Source organism: Suncus etruscus, chromosome 1 (assembly GCF_024139225.1).
Source record: "Suncus etruscus isolate mSunEtr1 chromosome 1, mSunEtr1.pri.cur, whole genome shotgun sequence".
NCBI lineage: Eukaryota > Metazoa > Chordata > Mammalia > Eulipotyphla > Soricidae > Suncus > Suncus etruscus.
The window spans coordinates 133,309,525-133,314,636 of NC_064848.1; the positions used below are offsets into that span (position 1 = coordinate 133,309,525).

The following is a 5,112-nucleotide window of genomic DNA, read 5'->3' on the forward strand; positions in this document are numbered from 1 at the left end:
GCTGTCAGGAGAGATGTAGTCATGAAATTTTCCTATACTTAGATGTACGTGGAATCTATTATGCTGAGTGAAATAAGTCACGAGAGAGAGAAAATTACAAAATGGTCTCACTCATCTATGGGTTTTAAAAAAATGTAAGACATTCTTGCAATAATCAGTATCAGACACAAAAGAGAAGGGCTGAAAGTTACAGCTCACCTCATGAAGCTCACCTCAAACGGGGATGAGTATAGTTAGAGAAATAACTATATTTTGAACTATCCTAATAATGAGAACTTATGAGTGTTATAGAAAGCCTCTCTAGAGTACAAGCGGGGGTTGGTTGAGGAGGAGGAAGATTTGGGACATTGGTGATGGGAATGTTGCACTGGTGATGCATGGTGTTCTTTACATGACTGAAACTCAAACACAATTATGTATGTAATCAAGGTGTTTAAATAAAATAAAATTAAATTAAAAAAAGAAATCACTTTGCAGGCTAAGGGGACCACTTGGAATGCTGAGGATTAAACCCAGATCAGCCTTGTGCAGGGAAAAATACCTTTTGTGCTATTGCTACTCAACCCTTTTTTTTTTTAAAGTTTACCATTGTAATTGTTCTTGCAATTTTATATTTGACTTATGGAATATCTGGCAGGTGAAATATTTAATAAATGCATTTTTGTGGTGATAAAAAAAAGAAATTCCAGATCAAAATAGTGTCCTTGTGGGACCCGCTGATGATCTGAAATTCATCAAACTAGATCTGGAACACGCGTCCAGAATGTTCCACCAAGGTAGTGCAAACACAGTGTGCTTGCCCGGACTTGAGGATCCAGGGCAGCTTGCAAATCCCAGACTTTGATTTTCCCATCATACACCCCGCAAGGTGGCCTACCAGGACCCGACACAGGGTGATGTCCATGGTCGAGGCCATGTTCCAAACAGCAATGGAGTGGTCCTTAGAGCATGTAGGTCACCATCAGCCTATTGCTGAAGCATAAGTGCAGGACAGCGTCGTTATGGTAGATCACCGTGTTCAGCATCTCGCCTGTGTTCACATTTCATACTCTCACTGTGACCCGTGAGCACCTTCGAACACTTTAGGCTGCTATTGTTGCAAGTCAGCCCTTGATGGGATTGACTGATGGAGGGATGGAGGATGAGGCCTTTCTCCTCCAGCTCGAACCACGCGTCTTTTACCCTGTTCAGCAGGTGATTCTTAGGTGAATGCAGCGGGAAGAAAGCCAACAGGCAGTCAGGCTTCTGAAGAAAACGCTCTTTATTCCATGAAGAGGCCGAAGCCAAAAGGCCCCAAAGTAGCCCCCCCCCCCAAAAAAAAAGCCTTTCGCCTTTCACAGACCCTTGTTTTATACCCCAGAATCAGGTACCACCCAATGGTGTGAGCAGAATCAGGTGTCACCCTAGGGGAGTAGAATGCCAGATCACACCATAGGGTAGGGCACAATCACCAATCAGGGTAGGGTCAGTAACATAATAATCCCATTGAAATGTTTACATACACAACAGCTATTATCCCAGATCTTAATGGAATTATTGTGGAGGCCACTGATTATCTCTCACCATCATACTGTAAGCAGTAAACACCTTTAGGATTTTCAGAGCATCTCTGGATCCTCTGCATGTTATGTCGTCCACATAGCCAGTTAGATTATATAGTCTCTATATCCTGGATAATCTTGGGGTATAATGGCCTATAAAATGAATCGAGAGGACCATCTGTGGGTCAGTTTTTAAACAGGTACTGATCCCACCCTCTCCACTCGGACAGTCCTTTCCAGAGTGGGTCTGTGCACACCATGCTTTCAATGATCTTCCACAGCATGCCCTCTGAAATGATGCACTGCCATTACTTGCACACCGGCTCCGGAGCACATAACGATCTGGCATCCAGGTAAGAGAGAATGTTTTCTGCTATGTGATCTAAGTCTTGCTCTGGTAAGGTGGTAATGAAGTCCTGCCGTAACATGGGCTTCAGGTAAGAGTTAATATGTCCAGAATAATACAGCCTTGAAAAGTGGTGCTCACAAACTACACCTGATCTGACTCAGACCACTGGTCAAAATACTTAATATACAAGTTTTTTTTTTCCCTTTTGATAGCTGCTCTCCTTTTGAGGGTCTCTTTCTGGAGACTATCACTGATGACGTTCTGTTACTTATTTGGGAAATATTCCGCACTCCGGATCCACCAATCCTGAATGAATGGGGGAACTCCCTTTCAGACTAATCTGAGAAAAGACAGCATTCAAGCAGCTTCCAAGATGCTTTCCATTTACTGTGGCCAGCTTTCTTCAACCAAATCCCACACATGCACTTCGGTAACATGAGCTCGATAGTCTTGTCCTCAATCACCGAATCGGACTCCATGGCTGCCCTGCCTCACTTTCCCCTTCTCACAGCGGCGAACAGCCCAGGCGGAGGAGGCGATGTCAGAGGCAGCAGAGGCGATTATACCCACTCCACTCATATTTTTTAAAAGATTGTTTTCCTATTAACTATAAAACCATAAACCGTTTTCTTTTGGTAGTCAAACTGTGTGCCATATATAAAAGCAGGGTTTTATTAATGCAGAGTTCTAAGGTTATTTTGAGTGCCAGATACCAGGAGGTAGAGAAGCAGAAATGTATGCTCAAATTTGCTGCTTTAACATATATTCTTTTTTGCCTGGGCAATTTCTACTGTGTTTTATTTTTAAAGAACAAAAAGTAGAAAGAAAAAAGAGAAGAAAGAAACAGGGAAAGAAGAAAGAAAGAAAGAAAGAAAGAAAGAAAGAAAGAAAGAAAGAAAGAAAGAAAGAAAGAAAGAAAGAAAGAAAGAAAGAAAGAAAGAAAGAAAGAAAGAAAGAAAGAAAGAAAGAAAGAAAGAAAGAGAAAGAAAGAAAGAAAGAAAGAAAGAAAGAAAGAAAGAAAGAAAGAAAGAAAGAAAGAAAGAAAGAAAGAAAGAAAGAAAGAAAAAGAAAGGAAAGGAGGTAGGAAGAAAGAAAGTAGGGGGAGAGTGGGAAAAGGGAAGAAGGTAAGGAGGAAGGAAGGAGTGATGGAAGGGGAAGGAAGAAAGGAGGGAAGAGGGAAGGAAAGATGGGAAAAAAGTTGAAAAAAACAAAGGAGACAAAGTAAGGAAGAAAGGAAAAGGAAGTGGGGGAAAAGGAAGAAGAAAGCAGTGAGTACTTGGGACTTACAGTATAATTCCTGGCTTATAAATAAACAGATCCTTTTGGAAAACTGTGCATGCCTGTTTAATCTTTTAAAAACTGCATGAAGTAACTTAAAAAGTAGCAAAAACAAGCACATTCTAAAAATGGTTAAGTACCTATTTTTACACCTTTAAAGTATTAAAGTATTAAATTGAAAATTAGGCTATTAGTTTGAGACAAATTCACATAGAAAAGTTGTTCCTGCCCACACAGAATTATGAAGAATCTAACTATATTTGGAGTCTTAAAAAGTCTAATTGAACATAACTGCTGAGCTAAATTTTATATTAGCAAGTGCCAGTAAAACACATATACATGAAATGTAATAAAGTGTCAACTAAATCTCAGGGGAGCTCTCCAGACAGTGCCTTCCATTTGTACCACTACAGACTGGTGAGTAATATGTGGAAACATGCCAAGTCTCTTGGAGATGTAAAAATTTAATGACATTTATTCATGGTTTGATGTTTAGCTTTAACAACAAAAATACTTAACTCCATAATGCATTTTAAACTTAAATCTTATAAAATATTTCCATTGTGCTTGAAAAATACAATATTTATTCTGGAACACAGCACAGAAAACATCTAAGTACATATCTCCTTTATCCAAAGATAAAATCTAAAGAAATTAATTCTAACTGGCCAATGCAAAAAAAACCTCCAATTATTACATAATTTCAAGTTGCATTTGGTAGGTGAGGGGTGAAATATACCAACAAGGAGAATTTTATTAAGTATATGCTAATGATATTTTATCAAGCATGATATATAATATTTTTTTAAATTTTTATTTAGACCATTGTGAGTTACAAGTCTTTCACAGTTCTATTTCAGACATTTAGTGACAGTGAATTAGAGCCATTTCCTCCAGCAGTGTTGACAGCTCTCTATCAGAGTTTCCATCATGCATCCTATACCTTTACACTTAGCCCCCTAGACTGCTAGTGTAACTGGTCAATTTTGTGTTTACTTTCTTATAGTTTGAGTCTCTTAATTCTATTGTCATTGACTTTGGCTTGGGCATTTAGATTTGACCTTTTTTTTTGCCCAATCAATGTTCCCGAGACCGCTTTGCCCCTATGTCCCATCCATATTTTATGTCAGAACAAAATTATTCAAGTTTTAAGGTTTTATGAAAAAGGTGGAAGTCTCTATCTAGAGTATAAATAAAAGAAGAAAAGAAAAAGGGGGTAGGGGCAGAATTAGCATTTTTTTTTTGGTATAGGCACAGCCAATGTTAGGGAAATTTGAAAGGAAATTTTATTGGCCTAGGAGATACAGGGTGTCTCCATTCACGATGCATACTGTCAAAAGATCAACTGAAGGCTCTTGGTAGGTTGGTTATGAAACCCCAAGGTCTCTCTTTACAGTTCCAGAAAAAGTTCTGCAGTCACAGTTGTCATAGTCAATCTTGAGATACTGGTTTTTGCACAGATATAGGATGAAGCCTATGATAAAACCTTTCTTTATGGTCCCAGGAAAAGTTCTGCTCAGTCAAGGTTGTTGTAGTCAGTTTTCTGAATTAGAGATCTTGGTTCTTGCACAGATCCTGGTACAGAGTTCTGATTTCAGCTCAACGTTAGGTGGTGAGGTAGGGCAACATTCCCTTAGTTCAAATTGTTGCTGTTTGCTCGTTTTCAAGGTGTCATATAAAATTACCCTGGAGCAGATTAATGCCATGGCATCATTTGAGCCTCCCATGGGGGGAGGGGGAAGTTTGATTCCTGGTGCTGGCGCCAAAAACTGTGTTGGTTCCAATGTTGGGATCTGAGGACGGTCACTCTCTTATGTATTGAGGCCTAAGTCAAGTCTCCATGACAAATGTTCAGGGTGAATGAAAGGTACCCCTGCACTATAAAATTTATGTGTCTATATCCCCATTAGAAAAGAACTTCTTTCTATATGTAAGATTTCCCCA

The 5,112-nt window shown here is 39.2% G+C and overlaps 1 pseudogene; it reads right to left on the minus strand.

The window, feature by feature from the left end:
• Window positions 1-739: 739 nt before the first annotated feature.
• On the minus strand, window positions 740-2,369 carry LOC126018647 (F-box/WD repeat-containing protein 11-like; annotated as a pseudogene).
• Window positions 2,370-5,112: the final 2,743 nt, after the last annotated feature.